General features: G+C 44.0%; 1 protein-coding gene and 1 long non-coding RNA gene across 5 annotated transcripts in view; one reads left to right on the plus strand and one right to left on the minus strand.

The window, feature by feature from the left end:
* The window catches only part of ADGRB3 (adhesion G protein-coupled receptor B3), a 941,101-nt gene that overhangs the window by 814,721 nt on the left and 112,579 nt on the right, over positions 1-13,801 (minus strand). The window lies entirely within an intron of this gene.
* LOC109299966 overlaps positions 11,561-13,801 on the plus strand; it is a 4,269-nt gene continuing 2,028 nt past the window's right edge. The window contains exon 1 of the long non-coding RNA XR_002098076.1: positions 11,561-11,659. This is a non-coding gene — a long non-coding RNA (uncharacterized LOC109299966). The remainder of the gene's footprint in view (positions 11,660-13,801) is intronic.

Raw genomic sequence — 13,801 nt, forward strand, 5'->3', positions numbered from 1 at the left:
GTTTGAAAGACATTGGTCCTAACTGTTGTTTTTATACTAAGTGCATAGGCTCTCAACATACTAAATGAGTGCATGTTCATAAGCAAATGACATCTGCAAAACTATATGTTTAGTGAACATCTATTTATATTAAAGTGATAGGATGTAATGGCATATGCTGTGGATGGCTGTCTAAACTAAATCAGACAAGTTCTTTTCCAACATCACAAGTTGTATTTGGTTCATTTCATTTTACCAATCATTAGAAGGGAGAAAAAAAGAAATTATGGTGTCCTAGACAGTTAAAATTAATACATGTGCTAATGTATGCAATTAAAGCATTTTAAGTAGAAACAACTCTATACAAAACAAGACCCAATTACATTTCATTTAAACAAGATCATTCTGCATTTTGATGTCCTTTTCATCATAGTTTTACATATTTACAAACAGTTGGATGAACATTATAAATATGTGATATTCATTACTCATGCTGGGTAAAATTTATCACTCCTAGGCAAAGCTTGAATAGTAGGACACTATAATAGTTGGATTCCTAAGCCAAAGGCAAGCCTCACAGAGATGTAATGTACTGTCCCACAGCTGCTGCTCCAGGCTCATAATCTTAACTTCTGCTACACAGGGTGTGCATCTACATGTGCAATTAAGATGAAGTAATAAACTGTAGCACAATTTGTGCCAGAGTCAACTACTCCCAGGCACGCTACATGTGCACCTGGGGACTGCAGCACTTTGAGCCAGGCGGAGCAGCCCCAGGCTGACAGGAACCATGGAGGGCCTGAGGCTCCGGGTAGCAGCGTTGGTTGGTGGAGGGGCTGCCTGGGGCACAAGGGTACTAAAGTGTGGGGCTAGGCAGCAGACAGCCCCCTCACTTTAGCACCTTTGTGCCCCTGCAGGCCCCTGTCACTCTCTTCATGTTTGTTTCAGCACCCGTAATTACTCTGCTATAAGACAGTACTGTTCCCAACAGTACTATCTTATGGAAGAGTTATTTAATTTACTGTACCCTAATACTGGTGCACATATAGGTGGTGACATTCTACTGTGGAGCTAATTAGTTTACTCAGTAGTAAAGTGCATATGTGGATGCACCCATTAGTTTTGGACTACTGGATCCATGTAACCCAGGCTCACAGATCACAGACAACCCTCTCATGCTCCAGTCTCCACACAGAATATGGATTCCTCTGTATAGGCATAGGGAATGTGGGGGTCTGTTCAGCTGATGCCCATAATGTGGGACTTAATTGATGCATAAATGAAGTATAAGATGTTCTTCATCACCAGTGAATTTCACACATTATTCTTATGCTTACACAAGGTAGTGATAAAATGCTGAATTATCGTACATTCATTATTACATTGTGCATTTAACACTGCATCTTGAGACCTGTCACCATGCAGTAGCTGATGGAAAACTGAGACCAGGCTTAAGTGAAACAATGTACTCTCCAAATAACTGAAATGCTATTGGCAACTTAATCACTGAGTCTGACATGCAGGAGGAAAACCAAGACATATAGATGTGGTTTAACTGGGTCTGAAGCTTCATTAACTTAACTCATCTGGGAGCTATCAGCAATAGCTTATACAGTGTAGGTCATAATTCCTGCCTGCTAGCAGGCCACCATCAGCACATCACTCCCCCCTCTTGCTTCCATTCCATTTCTGGAATCTCACCACTCTCCCTTTGTATGTTAATGAACTGACGGAAGGGGTTCTTAGCTCATAGCTCTACCAAACATCAGGATCCCTAACATTTATTTAGAGATTACCTTGGTCTAAATCCATTTCCCAGTCCAGCATATCAGGGACCAGATGCTTTATCAAACAAATATGTGCACTAGACATTTGCTACCCGGATGTGCCATCAGTTATCCAGCCTCCCTTCTCTCTAGCCCTTGTTGGATTCCTAGGTTGCTGACCACTCCTTCCGGGCCAGAATCTGGAGAACTCCCCAGCTGGAGAAGTGTACAATCTTAACTGGATAAATGGTGTGTAATGGTACCCAAACGTTTGCAGAAGGCTCATATGGTCTCCCACTTCTGCAAAATTCATTGGCATCTGTTGACCTTCTGTTTTTCCCCATCCCTGGCTGAGAACCCTATTCCAGAATTCATCTGGTGTGAAGAGGCTTGCCATTCACCTTGAGTTCTCTCCCCAAATAAATGATAATGGGAAGGGAAAATATCATCCACTGATGGCAGTTTGAGGAGGAAAGTCTGTTTGGTTAAAAAAATATATATACTGCAAAAGCTTTGTTATCTGGCACCCATGGGGATTGGGGGGGTAATGAATAACAAAATATGCTAGTTAACTGAGAGGCCTGAACAGGCGCCTGCCTGTTTGGGCTGCCGCCTCTCCCACTGCATCTGGGGCGTTGCTGCCCTTCCTACCACATTGCCGCCCCTCCCACAGGCCCCAAGGGACAGGGAGGCAGGCCTTGTGTAAGCTGCTTCACCCTGGGCTGTGGGAACTCGGCAGCACAGGCTGCTTTGCCCCAGGCTGTGGGGGCTTGGCGACACCAGAAGTGCCATGGTGGGCACTTCTGGTTTCACTTTTACAAGCCAGCATGCTGGTTAACAGAGCATGCTGGCTTGTAAGGTGCCAGATAATGCAGCTTTTACTGTATATGAGAAGAGGCACATCCACACAAGATGCTAAATGCACAGTAGCCTAATAATACTCTGTAGTAGTGCATTACAACAGAAACAGTATTAATATGCTATTGTGCTGTATTGCTAGGCGACTGTGCAGTGGTGTAACTAAAAAGGCGTGCGCCAGCACTATTGTGCAGTAACACATTGTTACTGCATGTCAATTTAGTACTTGATCATACAAGTCCTAAAATTAATATGCCGTAAGTACGGTACACTAAGAAATGTGTAGATGTGCCCATGGATTTTTAAACTTATTTTTGTATTTTTTAGTGGATTCATAGATTGTAAGGCTGAAAGGGACCTCAGAATATCATCACATCCAGCCCCCTACACCAAGCAGGAAAAATAACTGGGGGTCAGGTGACCCCAGCAAGGTGACTGTCTAGTCTCTTCTTGAAGATTTCCAGGGTAAGTGATTGCAGCTTATTCTACAGTCTGGACACCCTGCTTGTGAAGAAGTTTTTCCTAATGTTGAGCCTGAATCCATCTTCCAGGAGTATTATACTCCTGGTTTTCCCCTCGGAAGCCCTGGTGACCAGTTGCTCACTGAGTGTTGTTGGATGAAAGAAGCTCATTTTCCTTCTCCTATTAGCAGTTTTGCCTTAAAGTTCTGATGTTTCCTAGTGGCTCCATCTGAAGGAGGACAGTGCACAAGACAAACACCAGCCTAGAACAGAGTTGATTTGAATAGAAAGCCAATAAGTTGCTTCAAAAATTCTTGCTGAAAACCCCTTTTGTTCTTTTGTGTTCCTGCCTAGTAGTTTGAAATTTCCTCAGAAGAAAGCAGCCAACCACACAGCCTATATTCTGGGTTTGAGCCACTCAGAAAGCCATAGTTATTCTCCTTGCAATTATTAGAGCTAGTATATCCATTGAAAAGAAATCTCAGCAAAACTGTGCATGCATGGATGGCAGGGGTAATGAATTTCAAAACCAGTTTTCTAACCAGTTCTAGTAGTATAACTCAAGGGTTGGCAAAGTAGGTACCACTGGATTTGGCCCATAGCACTGGAGGGCTTTGCCTGTGCTTGTGCCTGTACCTACACCAGGGCCAGGGGGCTTCCAGCAGAGCCCATGCCACTGCTACTTCTCTACTCCCTCCCAACTGCAGTCTAACATGAGCCAGGTAGCAGATCATGAGCATTATGGGGCTTTCTCTGTGTCCATGCTTTCCCCTGCTGTCTGTTCCCCAGCATTGGTTCAGTTTCCAGCTGATGAGGAGCCATGCCAAGGCTGGGCACCTGCAAACTGTGTCTAAGCTGCTGCCACTTCTCCCCCAATCCCCTTCAGCTAGCAGGGAGCTGCTCTGGGGCAGGCAGCTCTCAACTGTGCTCACACCAGAGCCAGAGCCAGAGGCCAGGGCAGGGTGGGGTGGGGTGGAAAAGGGAGAATGGGGAGAAGCATCGGCAGTGAAAACTCTGTTTGCTGATACTTGGTCCTGGCTCAGCTTCCCACATGGTCCCAGGCCTGCATCCCAGCCAGGGAGTGGGGTGCTGGGGGAAGCAGCAGTGGCGCGTGCACAGTGTCCAGTTTCCTGGCCCTGGCACGTGTGCAGAAAGCCCCCCCCCCATCACTGACAGGCCACTGAAGCCACCTGGCTCTCACTGGACCAGAGCTGGGTTGTTCCCACCTACAGCTTGGAAAAGGTTACCAGCCCGTTATAACTTCACACTTAAATGTGCAACCATTACTCTTGTTGAGCACTTATTCACTGGAGCAATACCATGGGAGTGCTCAGAGGAGTAAGTATTCAATAGCAGGAGTAACAGTTGCATAATTTACCTTTCAGTCATTATGAAACAGGTTGCACATCTGTTAAGTTAAATCTCCAGTCATACTCTGTCTCTGTTGTAAGAAAATATGGATTTACTCTTTGGTTCGATGTTATGACCAATATGATTATGTTTATTACCCACAACCCCCAGCTTTATAGCTTTAATACATTTTTAATACTCTTTCACAATCCTCAGTAGACATCTTTGCTGAATCTTAAATGCCCTGTTTTTTAAATCATGCAGCAGCAGTGACGTTATCATTTCCACAAAAGCCAATGCTAACTTACTGTAGTGATTAAACTGCAGTAATTTATTATACTTTTTTGCTATACTATTTTTTCCTTTGACTGTTCCAGCTACATTGGCCAAATTCATATTATCACAAACCTGCATCACGATGCAGTCATTTTAACCTTTACAGTATTTCACTGATGTGAATGTAACATTGCCAATAAAATTAAAATATTGAAAATTGTTATATTTTTTCCCAAATGGCAGCAAACTGTCCTAAATATTCTGTGCTACCAATGCAACTTTTCCATAGCTAGCCTTGAACTTTTTACAGTTTATGGGCCATCATAAAATACATGAAAATCCGTTCGATACTTTATTACACTCTCTCCTTTATCTATTAACTTTAGAGGAATGCAAAAAGACTGAACTGATTAACAATCTCATGTTAAAATATAAGAATATCAAATTTATGAAGTCAAGAAAAGATCAAGAAAAACAAAATCAGAGAGTAGGCCATGTCACCAGTAAGAATTTGAGGAAAAATAGAAATATTTGATTTCCTCCCAGAAAGGAAGATCTGAGATATGCTTTAAGAGACTGCAAGCAAGGGAAAGGGTAAGGCATCAAATCCCTTCCACAAGGACAGGAGAATTAAGAGCTTTTTGGAACTTCTCTGAGAGGAGGAGGAGGCAAGTGGAAGGGAAGAGAAGAAAGGTTGAGAAGACTTTAGGTAGAGTGAATGTTGGAATAAACTTCTCTCAGCAGGCAAAACATGTACAAAGCAAACCCACAGAAAGTAGTCAGATGACACCCATCATCTTCAAGGGTTCTTGCTGCAGCTGGTTGAGGGTTTGTTCCTTCTAGCTGAGCCTCTGCCCCAAAATGGTTCTGAATCTCAATTTTCTTTCTCACTGTGACTTCAGGAAAAAAGTAATATATTAGGATAGTCCCTGTAGTTTGCAGATTATATCTTCACTATTTTGGGGTGATTATAACAACTATAATGCCTTTGAGTGAAATTCAGATGAAACAACTGAATCCTGAGAGATACAGGCTCGTATTAGTAGTTCTACTTTCACCTCAGATTTGAGCAGCAGAGCTTAAAATTCATACATTTGAGGATTTGAAGACTTGAACTGTCACTGTTCCTTTTCTATTTAAGTACACAAAACTTTTGAGTTTATCCAAGTACTCTGAATGTATGTAATGTCTGTAAACATTGTAATATGCCTAAATCTCAGTGACTTTGGTCAGATGAATTAGGGATGCAGTTACCCTTTTTCTTCAATTCATGACAGTCACCAAGGTGTCATTTTTGTGAAAATGGACGAGAAAAGATGTAAATCCAAAAGGACAGATTAATGTAATTGTATAAGTCTCCATCACTGTTTTCTGGTATTCCTATTGATTCTGTATTATAGAGTGTAGAAAGGTATCTTTGAGTTCAAGAGATGCTACTCTGTGTGTTGCCAGAGTTGTTCTTTGGAATTCCATCTTGATATTTTAATATTTAACAGTTAGGGGTAAGTTTGACACTAAGGAGTTGCTGAATATTCAGGATAATTATTGTGAAGGAAATTATTCGGAAATGTGCAGGAGAGTAACTTTTTTTATTTCTTATAACACACCCCTGAATAAGATATGGACCTGATTTTTAACAGGTAGAATAAAGAAAACAAATATTTCCTTGAAAACACTGGCAAGCAACATTAACTAACTGAACAGCAGCTTCTGTAGCCGGCACCTCTGTGGGAGGGAGGGGTTTAAAAAGTGTCTACAGTCAACAACTAGGGACCCCCATTGAAATATTATATTTCCCTCAGCAGAGACAGAAACTGCTGTTGAGGTGTTTCCTCACAATGCACACCTCAATTTCCAGCAGCTGAATTTTGGGAAAAGATGTGTGCTGTATGTGAGAGAATATGGAGTCTAAAATTCCATAATGTACCGAACTTTTACTCGGTGTTTCTAAAATATTTTTTTTGCCAGCAACTTTGCTTTCCCATTTCCTTTCGTTGCTACCCATGAGAACCTAAGTGAAGATAATGAATTGCTAGAGTTACTCTTGGCTGGATTTCTAGTGTCCTTGGAGAGTTTTGGATTAGAACCAAGGATGCGAAAGGAATATTGCTGTTGAAATTTAGGATTTTTTTCAACTTATTTTAGCTAGGTACAATAAAGGAAAAGCTCCAAATGCAAACCCATGCTGTGTTTCTTGAAGACAAGGTAAAAAAAGATCTAATCAAGCTGAAGAGTCCAGATAGAAGAGATACGTCTCTGACTTCGTCGTAAAAGAACAGAGTTTCACCTCCTTTTGGATGAAGGGGGTGTGTCAGGAGAGTTACACAGAAAAGGAGAAACAAAGAGAAACAGGAAGGGAGTGAGAGACTCAGCTGATTGGCTCACAGGCGCTGGCAGCCCTGGTGCCTGCTGCTGATCAGCTGGGGGGCAAAAACTGTCGTATATGTAAAATGCGTTTTTGCCTCCCAGTTGATCAGAAGAGAGTGGCAGAGCCCCCAGGGCCTCTCTGCCAATTCAGTGGCAGGGGGGTTACATAGTGAAAAGAGCAATATTAAAGGAGCCAATGTACAGAGCACGTCCAGTGCGATATAGGTAGATCCCTACTTATACTGGTTTATGTGTAATTTCTTTCCCTAGTTTAGGAGAACATGATTAAAGAAATCAGAGAAAGGAAGGACCTATCTTGTACTGATTCACTTTGTGAAATATTTTTTTTTCCCTGCTTCCAAGCTTTACATGGAAGTCAACATTTGTTTTCATGGGCAACCAGAAAATACCGCTTTACTGTATTGATGATAAAGATTTCCTATTTTTTTCTTTCTACTGAAATAGTAATATTTTTCAGCCAATAGAATATCAGGGAATCTAACTGAAGAGTGACTAGACTGATTATCAGAAATAGTGGAAAGCAATTTCTGAGATGGAAAGAATTATATATTTTTTTATTGCTCGTGACTATTTCATGCAAGAGCACAAGTGGTACGTTTAGTAACAACCATATGACTGCTCAGTTTTCTTTCTTTCCAGAGCAGTGTACCTCAGCAGGAGGTGAAATATGCATTAAATAAGAAATAAAAGAAAAACCCAGCTATTTCAACTTTATGCCCATGATCATAATTTTTGTGATATTTAATCAGAGAGAGTTCCTGATTCTCAGTCTGACAGAAATCAATTGCAGCTGTGGTTGCACCCAGATTTTGCTCAGTAACTTAATGATTTGGCATTTGCTCAGGACTTGGAAGACTTAGATTCTAGGCCTTGCTCACCCTGAGGGGTTTAAACTGAGTAAACTGCCATAATCACTAAGGTATAAGCTAGGCAGGGCTCAATACATCCTCCAAACCTCCTGCTGAAGTTGAGCTAGTGGGACGCCAAGAGAGAGACTCATGAGTTCAAATAGAGAACAAGCAAACTGGAGTCTAATCTGTGGTCTAGCATGATAGACGCTACCTCAAGTAGGTGGTCAATTCTGTCTGGTGCCTCCTGGGCAGAGCACTTGCACAATGCAGCTGAAGAGTGAAAGCAGCTCTGGACAGCTAGCACTCTCCTGACATAAACAGATGTCTGCTGTTAAATAGCGGCACAAATTGATACCATTTTTGTTATGGCCACAATTTAGATGAGACAAGAGTATGGACATCTGTTTGCTTCGCCATACCACCATAAAAAAATTATGGTGGCACAAAGATGATGAAAAGCAATATCTGTTTCTGCCCTTAGCTGCCTTGGTTCTGGTAGATATCTCCCCTGAGTGAGATGGATCCTGACATGACAGGGTCAGTTAAGGATGTTTCAGGGCTGCCCATGGAGATCTGGGTGTCTCATGGGTGCAATAGGATCTGAAGCTGGAGGCATGCAAGACTCAATTGCCAGGGTGGAAGAACCATGTGATTCTGCTGGGCTAAACAGGTTCAGCCTCTGGATGCACAATAGGAATGAGAGCTGTTCCTTCCTAAGTGGCATACTCTCCTGAACTAAACAAACCCTTTGGGAATGAGAAGAAGCTAAGGGCAGAATTTATTTTCACTATTAAGCAGCCCAAGTCACATGCAGTTTTTAGATGCCTAATTCACCCAACTAGATAGTACTTTGCCTCATGTAACCATCCAAATCAGTTACACAACAGTAATATTTCTTATGCAGTTATAGTTTTTCTTTATTGCATGTGCCTGTAATTGATTCATTGCTGCTTCAGAGACTCCATGTATGCCCCATACCAATGTGTTTCTGAAATAGATGTGCAGTGGTGAACTGTAAATCATGAAAACATAGTTAAAAAACCTATGGCTAGTAGGGCTGTGCGAAGCTTCAGTCCCTGGTTTGATTTGGTGGAGATTCAGCCTGATTTGGTGGCTGAATCACCAAATCCAAATGGAATCAGTGAACCCTTTAATCTCTCTGAATTGTCTCAGAATCCTCCAAATCGATTCAGAGAGATTCGGAAAAATTAGGCAATTTGGACATAGACACAGCTTTTTTTTCTACATACCTCTAGGTAGGAGGTGGCTGTGAATGCTGCGATACTGGGGCTCATAGAGTGTCCCACAGGAGCACAGGGGGTTACCTAGCGTACTTGGCAGCAGACTCAGAAGTGGACCAGAAGCACTTCCGGTCCAATTCCAAGTCTGCCAGGGAGTGCACTGCGGGGACCCCCATGCCTCCTTGGCTTGGCAACTGGTGCCTCCTGGGTCTGGGGGGGTACCTGGGGTCTCCCAGCAGCCAATCACCAAGCCGGGGGGAGGGCACAGGGCAGCCCCCCAGTGCGCTCCCTGGTGGACCCAGAAGTGGACCACAAGTATATCCAGTCCACTTCTGGGTTCACTGCCAAGCACATAGACAGGCCCCTGTGCTCCTGTGGGACACTCCATGTGCCCCAGTATTGCAGCATTCACAAACTGTGCTAGTACCTCGAGGTATGTAGAAAAAACATTTAAAGCTGTGCCTATGTCCAAATCACTGATTCTCTGAATCAGCATTGAATCTTCAGATTTGGATTTGGCCGAATCAAATCAGGGACAGTGATCCGAATCAATGAATCGAATCACTGTCCCTGATTTGGGCCAAATCTGAATCCGAATCGAATAGGGCTCACTTCGCATATCCCTAATGGCTAGCAACTGTGTAACATGGATGGGTGGAATTGACTATCCAACCATTGGCCTAATTGCCTAGTGACTGCAGTGCCTACCCAAGACAGGGAAGACACGGGGAACCCAAGTTATAGGCTCACTTTCCCTTTAAAGGATGCAGAACCTGACATCCCACTTTACAGGGTAGCATTGTAAACATCAGGAGAGTGGACAGGTAAGACTGAGAGCACCTTCTAAGGCTAGGTCTATATAGGTGCTTTTAAACATGTTCACTGTTATAGTAACTAGCTTCAAATCTTTTTCTTTCAGAATATTTTCTTATTACTTGTGCGGTAAGGTAGTACTTGAGGTAAGCAAAGGTAATCAGATTCCAACCCATGTTTAGTACATCATGTGACACCTCATCATATTCACAACATGTGTTCTGAAAATAATAATAGAAAGCTAAATGAATGTATAAATACTAAGTAAAACAAAAACAAAGTATGGATGTAAAATAACTGAAAATAAACTTCATGTTGAACTCCCTGGATGTTCAATATCTATTTTAATACGTCTCAGATGATCTTTCAAATATGTATCTTTGGTCTGGTTTGGAGTTGTCATTGTAGATGCCTCCGAAAAAGAAAGACTGGAGTCAAGGTAAAGGAAAAACCATAGGTGGTTCATTATTGTGATTTATTTTTTTTTTACCAGTAGGCTCCACTTACTGAGCTATATTGGCAACAGCTAAAAAGCTTTCCCCTTTTTAAAAAATATGGTCATAGCCATAATACCCACAGCTTGAACTGATTTTTCTGAAGTTCAGCTCTATGACAAACTATATTTTAAGGGTTACTGGCAATCATATTTTAGAATCCAATCCATCCCAATAAATAGGTAATTTCCAGAACCTTACAAACCTTAGAACACTGCAAAAGCTAGCTTCACAGCAAGTCAGCCTGTTGCACCAGTGTCACCTATTGCACCAGCATATCAATTCAGAACAATTCTTTAAAAACAAAATAAAACAAGATAAAACCACTTTAGTTAAAGCACCCCTACTGCCATTTTAAGGGTAAAGTATCATATCATTGTGGCAGAGGATGCCAGAAAGGCTGATGTGCTCAATGCCTTTTTCACTTCAGTCTTCACAGGCAGGGTCAGCTCCGAGACTGCACCTGGCAGCACAGTTTGGGGAGGAGGTGAGCAGCCAACAGTAGTGAAAGAACAGGGTAGGGACTATTTAGAAAAGCTGGACATATATAACTCCATGGGGCTGGATGGGATGCACCTGAGGGTGCTGAGGGAGTTGGCTGATGAGATTGCAGATAAAGTGGCCATCATCTTTGAAAACTCATGATGATCAGCAGAGGGCCCAGATGATTGGTAAAGGGCAAAGATAGTGCTCATATTTAAGAAAGGGAAAAGGAGGATCCAGGGATCTAGAGACCGGTCAGGCTCATCTCAGTCACCGAAAAAAATCATGGAAAGGATCCTCAAGGAATCCATTTCTAAGCACTTGGAGGGGAAGTCGGTGATTAGGAACAGTCAGCACAGGATTCACAAAGGGCAAGTGATGCCTGACCAACCTGATTACCTTCTATGATGAAATAACTGGCTCTGTGGATGTGGGGAGATCAGTAGATGTGGTACACCTTGATTTTAGCAAAGCTTTTGATATGGTCACCCACATTTTCACAGGCAAGTTAAGGAACTATGAGATGGATGAGTGAACTGTAAGGTGGATAGAAAACTGGCTGCATCATCAGGCTCAGAGGGTAATGATCAATGGCTCGATGTCGAGTTGGCAGCTGGTATCAAGTGGAGTTCCCCAGGAGTTGGTTCTGGGGCCTGTTTTGTTCAATGTCTTCATCATTAACCTGGAATATGGCATAGAGTAAGTTTGCAGATGACACCAAGCTGCGGGGATTAGTAGATATGCTCGTGGGTAGGTCTGGGATTCAGAGTGACCTAGACAAATTGGAGGACTGGGCCAAAAGAAATCTCATGATGTTCAACAAGGACAAGTGTAATGTCTTGCAGTTAGGACAGAACAATCCCATGCACCAGTACAGGCTGGGAGCTAACTGGCTAGGCAGGAGCTCTGTAGAAAAGGACCTGGGACTTACAGTAGCTTATAAGACAATAAGCTGAATATGAGCCAGCAGGGTGCCCTTGTTGCCAAGAAATCTAACGGCATACTGAGCTACATTAGTAGGTGTGTTGCCAGCAGGTCAAGGGATGTGTTTATTCCCCTCTTCTCATCACTAGTAGGGCCACATATGGAGTACTGTGTTCAGTTTTGGGCCCCCCACTGCAGAAAGGATGTGGACAAATTGGAAAGTCCAGTAGACAGCATCAAGGATGGTGAGGGGACTGGGGGACATGACTTACGAGGAAAGACTGAGGGAACTGGGCTTATTTAGTTTTAATAGAAGACTGAGAAGGGATTTAATAGAAGACTTCAACTACCTGAAGGGGGGATCAAAGGGGGATGGAGCTAGACTGTTCTCAGTGGTGGCAGATGACAGAATGGCCTCAAGTTGTAGCAAGGGAGGTTAGGGCTGGATATTAGGAAGAATTTTCTCATTATGGGCACATCCACACATGCAAGCACATGTGCTTGCAGCAGCTCAAATAGAAGCGGTGCAAATTTGAGCTGGGGCTTTTTGCCTCAGTGCATGTGCTTGGACATGCACTTTGTTGTGGAGCAAATTGTGCCACTTGGGGCGAAATAACCCTGCCTGGCTCCTCCTGGATCTGCAGCCAGGGGGTACTAGAGCCCGGGGCCAGCACCTGTGCTGTCCCCAGCAGTATAAAAATTGGTCCTGTCCTGGCCCCAGCAGTATAAAAAGCCACCCTGGCAAGTAGCTCAGGGCTACTAGCTCTTAGGAGCTTCTGCAGCTCAGCCAATTGGTACCTGTGGACACTACCTCTTGTGCCAGCTGGACTGCTGAAGCAGCCCTGAGAGTTCCCTGCACCCTCTACCCACTGCAGCAGTCTGGCAGTGGGGGCTGCTGCCTGGCTGTGACCTGCTTTGCACCTGCCAGACTCAGATGGGGACTGCAGAGCCAGTAGAGGCATCTGCCTCTCTGGACCAGCTGCCAGTGGACTGTGGTTGCAGGGTTGGCCTTTGTGTGGCACTACTGCCATTTGTGCCCCCTGCCCAGCCATCTGGGCAGCTTTCACCTGGAAGATGTTCTGGGTGTGGTGGCCTGCTTTGAACTGTCAAAGCATGTCCTCCTGGCCAAATGGGGCGAGGAGGTCAGCCACAGCCAGATGGGTCCAAGGTGCCAGCTCTGAGCAGGCAGGGTCCTGCCACTGGCCTCCCTAGCAGGAATTCTGGTGTTCCCTATTGGAAAATTGAAAAATCCCTGATAAAAAAAATCCCAAAGTCACTCAGTAAAATCCCCCCAAATCCATGTTCCTCCACAAGTAAAACAAAAGAGCACTATGAAGAGAGACAGAGACAGAGACAGCCATCAGTTGGACAATGTTTTATTGATATATCTACAGTGTTAAAGCAAGTCTCTTATCATAATAATACAGTGAACTCTAAATACAGGTTTCTTGAATTCATGAATACATATTTTGCTGCCCTCCCACAAGGCGACGGCCCCCACACAAGGGGTGCAGCCCCCCAACAGGGGATTCAGCCCCTACACAGAGGACTGGCTTCCACACAAGAGGTTCAGCCCCCCAACAGAGGGTTCAGCCCCCACACAAGGGCTACACACCCCCAACAGGGGGTTCATCCCCCACACAAAGGGTTCAGCCCCCCAGAAGGGGTTCAGACCCCAACAGGGGTTTGTCTCCCACACAAGAGGTATGGCCCCTCAACGGGGGCCAAATGGCTCCCACAGGGGCTACCACCCTCCCTGCAAGGCCCACATGCCCCACCCCAAACCCCCAATTGCTGCCCCAACTGGCCCCATCCCCCACCAGCTACTGCATTCCTCCCAATGGCTGCCCTACCCTCCCACTCCCCCAGACACCTCCAATGGCTTCCCCACCCAGCCCCACCCGCCAACTTGCACCT

Source organism: Gavialis gangeticus, unplaced genomic scaffold (assembly GCF_001723915.1).
Source record: "Gavialis gangeticus isolate Ggan-Ray unplaced genomic scaffold, GavGan_comp1, whole genome shotgun sequence".
Taxonomy (NCBI): domain Eukaryota; kingdom Metazoa; phylum Chordata; order Crocodylia; family Gavialidae; genus Gavialis; species Gavialis gangeticus.